Raw genomic sequence first — 12799 nt, 5'->3', positions numbered from 1 at the left:
CCCACACCCACCACGTTCCACCCCCCCCACAGCACTGCCGCCGCTGTAGAGCGGCATGAGACTGGGACGCCATTTCTGCGGCAAAAACTAGCCCATGGCCGCAGAGAGCTCCAAGTGCCCGCCCCGGTGATCCCGCATGCAAATTAAGAACTCCAAAAGCGTCCCGGGATGAAATCTAACATAAAAAACCCCTTATCAAATAAAAACCAAATAAAATTAAAATGGATAAGAACTAATACTCAGCCGTGTGGACCCTAGAGAATCAGAAGAGCTAATTTCTCCAGTTTTGCTTACTAGCCGTAAGTTAAAAAGACCAAACCAGAGATGAGACCACAGGAGAAAACAAAGAACTGACAGGACTCTGGGGTTGCTCCCCAGGCGAGGGCCAGTCCTCCAGCTCTGTTGAACTGCATGCAGCAGAGCTGATAAAGCCCTCCTCCTCCACGGCGACCAAACCCCTCGGGCAAATATTAATAAGAGCTGATTAATAAAGGCGTTTATGGAGATTAATATTTTCTCCGCCCATTTTTATTCATAACAACTGGGGGTTCGTCCGGGATTGGCCACGCCCAGAAGAGGACCGAGACGGGAAGGCGCCGCCCACCTTGGACCTCCTGGACAGCTGGCCTCCTGGACCAAAGAGGACAACGCACGCCAGCCTCGAGGGACAACCAGCGAGGACAACGCACGCCAGCCTCGAGGGACGCACAGCAGCCACAAGGGGGCGCCGTTGAGGAGCACCGGGTAAGTATAAAACTCGGTGGCGGGAGCAGGAGACGTGCGAGTGTGTGTGTGAGTGAGACGGGGGCCGGCAGCTCGGACCCCCGCCGCGAGTGAGGACTCCTCAGTACTGCATTTCCACATCTTCGCGAGAGGAGTGGTCAGGAACAGGAGGAAGCGAGAGGAAACAGAGTGAGCGAGGCGTCTCCAGGGGTGTAGGGGACCCCCCTCCGGACGTGCGGAGGCTGAATAGAGTGTGAGTGGCACGTCATAGAGTGAGTGGTACTGTGGGTTTCCCCTAAACCTGTAGGGGCAAACCACCCAGGTCACCTCAAGTGTGCGGGGAGGCCAGGGACAAGTGTGTGAGGCACGCACCACACCGACGCAGGAGAAAGGGTGGCTAGGGGCTGCTCCCAGGGACCTGCAGGGGTGTGGGGAGAGAAAGAGGTACTGGCCGAGGTTACCAGGGGCTGCTCCCAGGAGAGGGGTGGCCAGGCTGAGGTAACTGACGGGGTACAGGACGGTCACACTGGGCGGGGGTGCTCAAAGGGGAGCACGCTACCGGGTGTGAAGAGTGCACTGGGCGGGGGTCGGATTAGATACGCTACCGGGCTTGAGTGTGTCGTGTTGGGCGGGGGTAGGCAAGAGTTCTATGCTACCGGACACGGAGAGGTAAAGCTGGTCGGGGGTATCTAAGGCCGGTGCTACCGGGTGCAGTGAGTGAAAGTTAGGGGAGTTCCAACGTGCGAGGAACTTAACGATAGGGCGAGTGAGTGAGTCGCATACTGTGTGTGTGTATCCTGGCAGAAGTAGTGACTGGAACTCTGGGCCCAGGTTGACCGGCTGCTTACGGGGATACGCCGGACGCGCAGGAGTGAAAGAGGGTACCGGCTGGGGTGGTGACGGAAGCACCAGGGGTGCTGAGGCCATTGACGGGTACCGGGGGCTGGCTGTGGCAGTGGTCGGGGCCCTAAGGGCGGGTCATACGAACTGCTTCCAGAGCTCACGAGTGAGTGTGAGTGAGTGAGTGTGAGTGAAAGAGCTTTCAAAAAAATTTTTTGAATAAATTTTACCAAGTAAAAATGGGTACTTGGATAAGTAGGTCTAGAGAGGCTGAAGTACAAAAAGAAAAAATACCACATATCCCTCCAGAGAGCCCACTAGGAAAGATGTTAGAACAGTGGGACAGGGAGGAAAGTACTAAATATTTAGATAGGATCAAAATGATCCATTATTGTATAGAAGTATGGCCTACTCTGGGTTTACCTGGAGAATGGCCATGGCACGGAACAACAGACCCTTGGATGTGTGCCCAGTTAAATCAACATCTGAGAGCCCAAGGTGATAAAAAAGCCGAACAAGTGCAGTATGCTGCTTGTTGGGAAAAACAAAACAGAAATAGAGACAACATAAGGATTTGTAAGTTACAGGGGAAAAAAGAAAAAACAGATAAAGAAGAGAATGGCCCCATCTGGGATCCACTTAATTACTTACCTCCCCCTCCCGCATATCCAGATATGCCCCAGGTTCCCCCTGAAAACCCCTTCCGTCTTCCCCAAACTGTAACCCCTGTTTCCCCCCTACCTTCAGCCCCAAGCCACCCTCAAATCCCTCAAACTAATTCCCCTATTCCTCCCTCTACCAATACCTTTGCCCCCTCCCTAACCAGCCCTCCGGTGAGTCTTCCCCCATCCAGTACTAACCCCTTCTGTACAACAGAAGTACCCCCAGTTTCCCCCAACAGTAGCTATGTCTTTTCTCCCTTACCATCCATGGTTCCAGCCCCACCTGCAAACTGGGAACCGAATTTGCCCACCCCAACCATAGAACGTCCCCCTGAAAATAATCCAGAGGGACATTCTTATAACACCAGATCTAAAGCTAAGCTTTTTCCCTTGAGAGAGGTTCCAATGGGCGGAGTTGCTGGAGGGGTGGGATTTGTAAATGCCCCTCTGACAGCCTCAGAGGTCAGGAACTTCAAAAAGGAGCTAAGAAACTTAGTAGAAGATCCAGTGGGGGTGGCTGAACAAGTAGATCAGTTCCTAGGTCCCAATACCTTCACATGGGGGGAAATGAATTCTATATTCAGAATTTTATTTAGCCCCGAAGAAATAAGAATGATTCGAACAGCAGGGATAAGGATTTGGGAAAGGGAGAATAGAATAGGGCCCCCAGGTGAACATAAACTGCCAGTAAGTGATCCAAAGTGGAATCCAAATAGGGAAGAAGACAGGAGGAATATGGATGATTATCGAAATTTGATAATCAAAGGAATTAAAGAATCAGTCCCCCGAAGCAATAACTCAAAGCTTGCATTTGATAGTATGCAAGGAAAGGATGAGACCCCAGCCACTTGGCTGAGCAGAATAAAACAAAATTTCCGGATATATTCTAATATTGACCCAGAAAGCCCTGAAGGCCAGGTGTTACTGAAAACACAGTTTGTTACAAAGTCCTGGCCAGATATTAGAAGAAAATTAGAAAAGTTAGAAGACTGGCAAGATAGAGGAATAAATGACTTGTTAAGAGAAGCCTTAAAAGTCTATTTAAGAAGGGAAGAAGAAAAAACCATCACGAAGGGAAAAATCATGGTAGCTGTGGCTAGAGAAAGTGTATCTAACCAGAGTTCACCCCACCGAGAAGATAGGAAGCCAGTCAGAGGGCAAAGAAATAATTTACTACCTTGGGTGACCCCTAAAAGACAAGGGGAAACTCGAAAGTGTTTTTATTGTGAAGAAATAGGGCACCTCAGAAAAGATTGCCCAAAAGTATCATTTGATGAGGCAATCAAAAGAGAGAAAGATATATTAGAAAGTATATTAAATGAAAAAAATGATGAAACTTAAAAAGTCATAAAATGTATGACTTGCAAAATTATAAAAACCAAATTAATAGAGGAAACACAGCTAAATTGGCTCAGCAGTTTGTTTGCTTCTAGCTCTTCTGTAAATTAAAACCTGGCCCAAATTTAACATAAGAGCTTCCCCTTAAAGAAATGTTTAAACTTCTATTCTTGTTAACCCTCTAACCCAGGAGGTTACCAAGAAAAAAAAAAAACCAAAATCCCCAAACTCCTCCCCTTAATTCAAATATCACCCCATTAACCCCAAAATATAAGTCCTTTCCAGGTGCTGCTAAAGACCAAAGTGAAAAGACCAGCAACACCACCTCCAAACATCCTGTCCAGCACAAACCTTTCAAAACATCATCCCCCATAGACTGTTGTTTCATATTCAAACTCTTCAAAAATGACTTTCAAAAAAAAAAAAGCACCCAGACTACATATTGCATAGAAGAAGTTTTTTTACTGTTTGTATTAGTGGTTGTGATATTGTTGTTAAAAGTTTGTTGTTGTTATTATTGTAATGTTGTAACTGAAAGCGCATATCAATCACAAAAGCTGTGGAATTGTTTGTTGTTTTGAATTAGTATAAATTATTGGGAAAATTACTACAAAAATTTAAAAATCTCTCATAGAGCACAACCCAAAAAGGCTACCTAAAAGTTAACAGCCAAGTGTGAAAGTGCAAGAAAAACTCTAGAAACTGAACCCGGAGAGCTCCTAGAACCAAGAGGCAAGGCCAGGTGAGACTGAAAAAATGAAACTAGTTCACACTGGACTCTTGGAAAGACTCATGATAGTCTGAATGATAAATAAACCCATAAGGAGAGCTGGTTCAGAGAGGCATTCCCTCATCAATGATGAGAAGAGCTCAAAGTCCTCAATAAGAGTTTATATCAACCCAAACCACACTTGCTTTGCTGATCTGCAACTCTCAACCTGTCAGGATGAAAAAAAAACAATTAGTCATAAAGAATACTGCCACCTTTGAGCAGAGCTTAACTGGAGAGTGCTCTATAAGAGAATGGTTTTAGCTAGGCAAACCTCTCAATAAGAATTTGGTTATTATTTTGATAAAAAAAAAAAAATATAAGCTACAAAAAAGTCCCTAGTAGTCACAAATATAGCCCAAATTCAGATTCCTTTTAATACCAAAAGCACCTCAAAGAATGCCCCAAAAATTAAACAAAAAAATGACAAAACAAAACCAAGCTGTGATTGATATGAGCAAAGTCCAAACTTGAACAAGTAAAGTTGAACCCCAAAAATAATCAAAAACCATTACCATAAATAAGTTGATGCAGGTTAAACAACCTGATCAAAAGCAAAGAGGAGGGAATTGTTAAAAATGAAATTTGGGGTGTTTGTCCTATGATGTAACAGTGGAAAGCCACCTCAGTGGCACGTGGCACCTTTCCTCCCAGACCACCTCAAAAACAAAGAACCCGTTCCCATCAAAGCTCAAGCACCGCGCCCCCACCCCAGGACAGAGATGGGGCGAAAGAACCGCAGCGGAGCTGCCTGCCTCAACGGAGCTCCAGCCGCAAAACAGTCGGCCGTCTGGCACGGGGAAGTCCCGACCCCCGCCGCCGCCGCCGCCGGAGCGGAGAGAAGCCGGCCGCTTTCCCCCCCCCATGCCGCCCCGTCTTCCCCCCCCGGTTCGCTGCAGAAAAGCCCCATCCCAGCCCCATCCGCGGCCGGGAGCCGGTGGGAAAAAAAACCCCAAAAGTCTGCGAAGCCTCCCGCACCGGCCGTCCAGCCTGCGGAGCCGCCCGCCTGGCTCCCGCCTCAGTAAAGCTCCAGCCGCGAGGCAGTCGGCCGTCTGGCACGGGGAGGTCCCAACCCCCGCCGCCGCCGCCGGAGCGGAGGGCAGAGGAGCCGGCCGCTTTCCCCCCCAGGCTCAGCACAAAGAGTTCCAGCCGAGCAGAAGCCTGACTGCAGTCAGCCCCGTGCCGGAGCGCAGAAAAGCCCCGGCCGTCCAGCCCGCAAAGCCGCCCGCAGTCAGGCGCCGCCGGTCCAGCGCGGAGAAATCCCGGCCGCCCCCACCCGCAGCCGCGGAGCAGCCTTTCCACAAGCCCCAGCCGTTCCCTGTGCCGGAGCACGGAAAAGCCTCTCCCCAAGCCCCAGCCGTTCCCCGTGCCGGAGCAGAGAAAAGAGCCCCGGCCGCCCATCCACCCGCAGCCGCCACGCGGTCAGCCGCCTCGGCCAGATGAAGCGCCCCCGAGCCGGCCGGACCGCTGCCCCACTTCAAAAGAAAAACCCCACACCCACCACGTTCCACCCCCCCCACAGCACTGCCGCCGCTGTAGAGCGGCATGAGACTGGGACGCCATTTCTGCGGCAAAAACTAGCCCATGGCCGCAGAGAGCTCCAAGTGCCCGCCCCGGTGATCCCGCATGCAAATTAAGAACTCCAAAAGCGTCCCGGGATGAAATCTAACATAAAAAACCCCTTATCAAATAAAAACCAAATAAAATTAAAACGGATAAGAACTAATACTCAGCCGTGTGGACCCTAGAGAATCAGAAGAGCTAATTTCTCCAGTTTTGCTTACTAGCCGTAAGTTAAAAAGACCAAACCAGAGATGAGACCACAGGAGAAAACAAAGAACTGACAGGACTCTGGGGTTGCTCCCCAGGCGAGGGCCAGTCCTCCAGCTCTGTTGAACTGCATGCAGCAGAGCTGATAAAGCCCTCCTCCTCCACGGCGACCAAACCCCTCGGGCAAATATTAATAAGAGCTGATTAATAAAGGCGTTTATGGAGATTAATATTTTCTCCGCCCATTTTTATTCATAACACCTGGACACATTTCCAGGTCCTGCTGTGCCCTGGACCCACTGCATCCCATTATCTGGCACGGGGACACCCTGAACCCTCATTTTGCTGCAGCTGGACGCTCCCGAGCCCCCCATTCCTGTGAATGGGAACCCCCCTGCACCTTCTTCCCCTGGTCTGGAACCCTGCCACACCATTATCTGGCACTGGGACCCCCCTGAACCCTGATTACCCACAAAGGACTCACCCTGAACCTCCATTCCCGAGAAGGGAACCCTTCTGAATCCAATTTCCTGAGCACCAGGACCCCACTGCATCCCCTTATGCAACACCAGGACCCCCTGAAACCCCTTTTGGCTGCACCGGGACCCCTGTGCACCCCCATATCCAGGACTGGAACCCTCCCAAACCCTCCGTTCTCACACACCAGGACCATCCTGTACCCCCTTATCCAGCACCAATTTCCCCCTGCACCCCTTTCCTGGCCCTCCCCCTCAGAGACCCCAACCCCTGCCTTTCCTTGACTCTGGACCCAGCTGGACCCCCATTCCTGCCTTTCCCAGCCGCCACCCTCGACTTTCCTCAACATTGGGCACCTGTGCACCCTCTTTCCTGGGTACAGGATCCCTGGATCCCCCCCCCCGCCTCTCCCAGTGCCCTCACCCCCCTTTCCTTGACTCCGGGACCTCCCTAAACCTCCATTCCTGTGCATAGGGACCTCCCTATCCCCCCTTATCCGGGACTGGGACCCGCTCCTGGACTCCGTTCACATGTTCTGGGAACCCCCCTGCATTCCCTTTTTCGGCACTGGGACCCCTCTTTCATGGGCACAGGGACCCCCTGGATCCCCCATCCCGCTTCTCCCAGTCCCTTCCTTGAACCTTGGACCCTTCCCTGCTCTCCCAGTTCCACTTCCTGACCCTTGGATGCTCACAGACCCCTCAGTCTCTGCTTCCCCCCATTTCTTCACCCTGTGCATGGGGGGTTCCAGGGGGTCCTGGAGTGTTGGGAAAGATGGGACAGGAAGGACTTATGAATATGATTTCATGGTAAGAAATACTGCAGATATAAAACCTGTGAGTGAAATAGGAATGAAAGCCAGTTTCGAGATGTGAACATGGCAGGCAGGAAGACAGTGACTAGCTGAAGATGGGTGAAAAGACAGAAAAACAAAAGACACAGGAATGTTGCCTTTCCACCTTGGCAAAGGCATCAGGGAACAAGTACATAAGAAAGGAGTCTATCGAGTTTAGAATATAAAATGACATGGTAATGTAGTAGTTCTTATAGACTGCATGCAAAGTTTGTAGGTTTTGTATCTCACGCCAGTTGGTCGCTGTAAATTAGAATATTCAACACAAAAAGAGATATAATGTATTGTAACAAGGAGATCGCTCTCTTCTCTTGCCCTCTTACTCTCTCCTCTCTTACCCTCTTGGCTCCTCTTTGCTTGCTCTCTTTGGCCCTTCCCCTCTCTTCTCTCTTACCTCGCTTGCTCCTGCTTTCTCCCCACGTTTTTCCCCTGCTCTTACCCCGTTTTTACCCCTTAGCTCTCTTCTATCTCTCTCTCCCCTCATCCTCTCTTTAGGGCTTTGCTTCAGCCGAGGCTGGTGGCTAGAAGCAGGCCCTCTTTACCCATGACCCTTGTAATAGTAAAGCCACGTGTTTCTAGAACATCTCAGGTCTGCAGAGTTCCTTGTCCCTGCCATCCACGTAAAGTTTCTAAACTGGAGGGTCCCTGGCGGATTGTGGAGGATCCCAGGGGGCATTCGAGGCCTGGGAACCCCCCTGAACTTCCAGTCCCGGGCATGGGACCCCCTTGCACCCTCTTTCCTATCCATTCTGCCTTCCCCAATCCCCAGACCCCCTTTTCCTTGACCCTGAGAGCCCCTGGATCGCCACTCCTGCTTTTCTCAGCCCCAAGCCTCCCCTTTCCTCTGCATCAAGGACCCTCTGATTCCGCCCCATCCCTCCTGCCCCAGTCCTGCTCCATTCCATCCCACATGATTCTTGTCTGGAATCCAGCCCTGATCCCTCTTAATCCATCTTGCACCAATCTTCCTCCATCCATCCTGACTGATCCTGCTCCAGAATCCAGCCCTGATCTCACTCTACAATTCCATCTGATCCTGCTCTGGACCCCTGCTCTGATCCAGAATCCCTCCCTGATCCCAGTACATCCATCCTGCCCCAGTCCCCCTCTGGAATCCCATCCTGATCCCACACTGTACCTGGGGTCAAGCCATTGGTTCCCACATCTCTTCCTGCAGAAAGAGAAAATCCATGAGATTGCAGCATGGATCACACACCAGGATTAACCCCAGGATCCATCCTGGGATCCTCACAGAGGGAATCCAGAGCTGGATCCACCACTGGGACTCACCGGCTGCCATGTTGTATCCATCCCTGTCCCTCCTCCCTGTGGAAAAACAGTGGGATCAGCCTCAGTGGCACAGGATTCCTGGAATGGTGCCAGGTGGATCCATGCCCCTTCCCGACCCCCATCCTGTGTGTTACCGGATTGGAGCTTCCAGACAATGAATCCAATGAGGACAGTGAGGATGAGGATGGCAGCGATGAGGGACACAGCGACCACCATGGTGAGATTCCTGCCAGATGTCGGCTCTGGGAAATATGAGATAGTGAGGAGGGGAAGGGGAATCCCCATTTGGGAATTCCCAATTCCCACATTCCCAGCCTCACCCCAAGCGAAGATCCCAGGCTCCAGCATTCCGGGATGCTCCACCCAGCACCGGTACTGCTCCCGCTCCTCCGGCAGCGCCTCGATCCTGGCCCAGGTGTGGAAGGTGCCGTCGCTGTTGGGAACGATCCCGCCCCACTCCATCTTCTGATCCCACATTTCATCCCCCTTCAGCCAGTTGACTGCGATGGTGTTGGGGTAAAATCCGTACACATGGCAGAACAAGATCAGCATCCCGTATTCCTCTTTTCCAGTCACATGGACCTCAGGGGCCTTTGGAATAACAGTGAGATGCATCCATGGAATTCCATGGGAATGGGATTTGGGTGAGATATACCCATGGAATTTCCACTGGAATGGGATGGTGGCGAGATCTGCCCATGGAATTCTGACAGGAATTACTATGTTTTCAAACCCTCCATTCCCAAATCCCAAATTCCCACCCACCTTTGCGCTCTAGCTCCTTTTGCCCATAGCCAAAATATTTCTGGAGCCATTCTGGGCAGACATGCTTCAGGTAATTCGTCCATGCCTCAGCCACAATCCCTTAATGTTCCCAGCACTCCTGGTGATCTCAGCAGTGCCGTCGGCTGCCACAAATCTTCCCAATCCCAGCTCGAAGGAGATGAAATTCCGCCCATCACAGCTGAACCGATTGGAACCACGGATGCTCCCATCAGACAGGAGGTCACAGCCAGAAAGCTGCTGTGTGGTGTGGATTGTATCCACAGAGACCCATGGAATTGTGTCCCAGCCCCACAGAGCCCCATTCCAGCCCTATGGAGCTCCAGAGTCTGATGGAGACCCACAGATCTCACCCTAGCCCTATGGATTCACATCCCAACCCCACGGATCACAAGATATCCCATACCATCCTAATGGATCCCCATCTCAGCCCCTTGGAGCTCTGTGAATCCACATCCAAGACCTATAGATTCCATCCCAGCCCCATGGATCCCATCCCAATCGCACCCCACAGATGTCCTCACTCACCCCTGCTCTGGTTGTACCAGTCCTGCAATATCTCCAGGTCCACAGCACCCATGTGCTGCTTCCCCACAGCAAGCTGGGTCTCGCTATCCCAATATCCCAGCTCAGCTCCATCCTTTATCCACTGCATCAGCGGCTCCATCCAGCCCTGCTCGCTGTCATAGCGCACAAAGGGGATCCCATCCACAAACCCAATGGACATGAACTGGGGGACCCCTGGGCTGGGCTCTGACACCACCACATTCAGGTAACGCAGGGGCGTCTGGAGGCATCCAAGGGCCAGGAAGCAGAACCGGGAGAGCCGGGAAGGGTCCAAGGTTCAAGGGAGGGACTGGGAGAGGCGGGATGGGGGATCCAGGGGATCGCTGTGCCCATGAAAGAGGAGCCCAGGGATCCCCGGGGCTGAGGGAAGAGGAGTCTGGGAGCTGGAAAAGGCAGGAATGGGGGTCCAGGGTTTCCCTGGGTCACAGGAAAGGGGGTCTGGGGCTGGGAGAGGTGGGTGGATCCCAGAGGCACAGCTTGGGCAACGGGAAAGAGAAAGAGACCCAGGGAACGAGGTGGGGGAGGGGACAGGGGAAAAGGGGGAATTCCAGGGAGTTCATCTCAATTCCATTGGATCCCTGCTGCAACCTCCCTGAAGCCCCTGGGACACTCAGGACCCTCTGGGACCCCATTTTGGGAAGCAGCAGGAGTGGAAAAAGGGGGGACATGGAAAGTTGGGGGGTCCAAAAGGTCAGGGGAAAGGGCAGGTCTGGGAAAATCAGGATGCCAGGAAAGGGGGTGCTGGGGGGTTCCAGAGCACTGATGGCAGTGCAGGGGAGTCCCAGTGCTCAGAAATGGAGATCTAAAGGTGTCTCAGTGCCCAGAAACGGGAGTTCAGGGAAGTTTCCCTGCCAAAGAACGGGGATTCAGGAGGGTCCTGGTGCCAGATAAGGGGGTACAGGGGGGTCCCGGTGTCCAGAAATGGGCACTGAAGGGGGTCCCTGTGCTCAAGAATAGGGGTTCAGTAGATTTTGATACCTGAATGGGGTTTCAGGAGGGTTTTCCTGCCCAGAAATGGGTTCAGGAGGATCCTGGTGCCAGATGAGGGGGTACAGGAGGGTCCTGGTCCTGGGGAAGGGAATTCAGGGGGGGTCACAGGACCCAAAATGGGGGCTAAGGAGGAGTTCCTGTACCCAGGAATGGAGGTTTAGGGGATTCCCAGTGACCGGAAATGGAAGTTCAGGAAGAAATCCCAGGTTTGGAGTTCCAACTCGCCTGGAAAGGGGCTTCCAGAGGTCCCTGGGTCATGGGAAAGGGTGTCTGAGGCTGGGAGAGGCAGGCAGACCTCTGGGATTCAGTTTGGGAAATGCAAAAGCGAGACAGAGGGAAAGGAAATTCGTCTGGATCCTACTGGATCTCTGCTGAGACCCCTTGCTGAAGGAGCCTCTGGGATCCCCAGGTACCCCATTCCAGGAAGCACTGGGGGTGGAGAACTGGAGGGATGCAGAAATTTGGGGCATCTAGGGGTCCAAAAGCCAAGGAAAAGGGGAGGTCTGGGGTCTGAGAAATGCAGGATGACCACAAAGGAGGTGCAGGGGGGTCCCAGAGCACTGACAGAGATGTGGGGGGATCTCAGTCCCAGATAAGGGGGTGCAGGGGGTCCTGGTGCTGGAGAAGGGAGTACAGAGGTATCGGTGATCCAAGAGACAGGATTGATTAAGTCAGTTTATTGATCACAAAGCTTCAGTATATATACCTTTTCAGCTGTTACTAAAAACAACTACTTGCTTAAGCAATAACTATAGCAACCATATATTAGGTTTCTTAGTAACATTAACTACATTATCATCATTATTATTGATATTATTATTATTATTAACCTAACTATAGGCAAGCACAGACCCGTACAAGCATGTAGGGGCTTAGATAAGCTGAGCATACTCAGCATATCATTGTCTTCTGCTTCCCTCATCAGAGTACAGCCTGCCACAATTGTACTGCCTGCCAAAGCTTATGGCCTACCGATGCAAACATGTCCACTTCTGTGATGAGCTGAGCAATACTCTCAGTCCTGCTCTCTAGCTGCATCTCTACATCTCCCCCTTCTTTTTCAACTAATAATATATTTTTTGTGGATTTAGCAATTAGCCTCTGAACACATTGCAAAACACATGACAAGCAAATCATCATAAGCAACGGTACAGCTAACATATAAATTCCTGTTTTAACTAAGTGCTTAAGCCAGCCAGTAATTCCCTATCTTCCAAGTATATGTCCAAGCCAGTCGCTATCATCTACAACCCTTAATTTGGTAACACTGTCTCAAAGGGCCTGTATGCCAGCATGGATAAACTGAGAGTTATCAAATAGGTTCATACAGTATAAACCTTCAAAATCATCACAACCATGCCCATGTACCAAAAGCAAAAAATCAGTTGCAACTCTGTTATGCAGCTTTGTTATGCAGTGTAGCATATTGCATGCTACCTACTTCTGTTAATAAGCCTGTTAAAACAGAGCTAGTAGCATTAGTTTGCTTTTCAAGACAACAGCCAAGGTTCTTTAAAGTTTTTAGTGCGTGTGCTGTGCCAATAGATGGAATCATTGAGACAAATACTCAACCACCAAGGTTCCATGCTTTAATATTATCATTACAATCTGAGCTATACATGTGTGTACTATATTTTGCTCACACTAACTTGTGCAAACATGGTAAGTTTTCTTGTAAATAGTGAAACACGTTTAGTCACCCAAAAGTCCTACAGCCCATGCCAGTATTCCTCTCCA

General features: G+C 51.0%; 1 pseudogene across 1 annotated transcript; it reads right to left on the bottom strand.

The window, feature by feature from the left end:
• Nucleotides 1-1278: 1278 nt before the first annotated feature.
• Nucleotides 1279-12100, bottom strand: LOC310921562 (class I histocompatibility antigen, F10 alpha chain-like; annotated as a pseudogene). The gene is made up of 8 exons: nt 12035-12100; nt 10030-10292; nt 9488-9758; nt 9043-9315; nt 8857-8964; nt 8723-8758; nt 8571-8603; nt 1279-1424 (listed from the first exon to the last, which is right to left on the bottom strand). The product of its transcript is annotated as a class I histocompatibility antigen, F10 alpha chain-like (transcript).
• Nucleotides 12101-12799: the final 699 nt, after the last annotated feature.

This window comes from Zosterops lateralis (assembly GCF_965231275.1).
Source record: "Zosterops lateralis genome assembly, chromosome: 35".
In the NCBI taxonomy this organism is placed as follows: domain Eukaryota; kingdom Metazoa; phylum Chordata; class Aves; order Passeriformes; family Zosteropidae; genus Zosterops; species Zosterops lateralis.
Note: the sequence above shows the minus strand (reverse complement) of the source record. Positions and strands in the feature narration are given on the sequence as shown.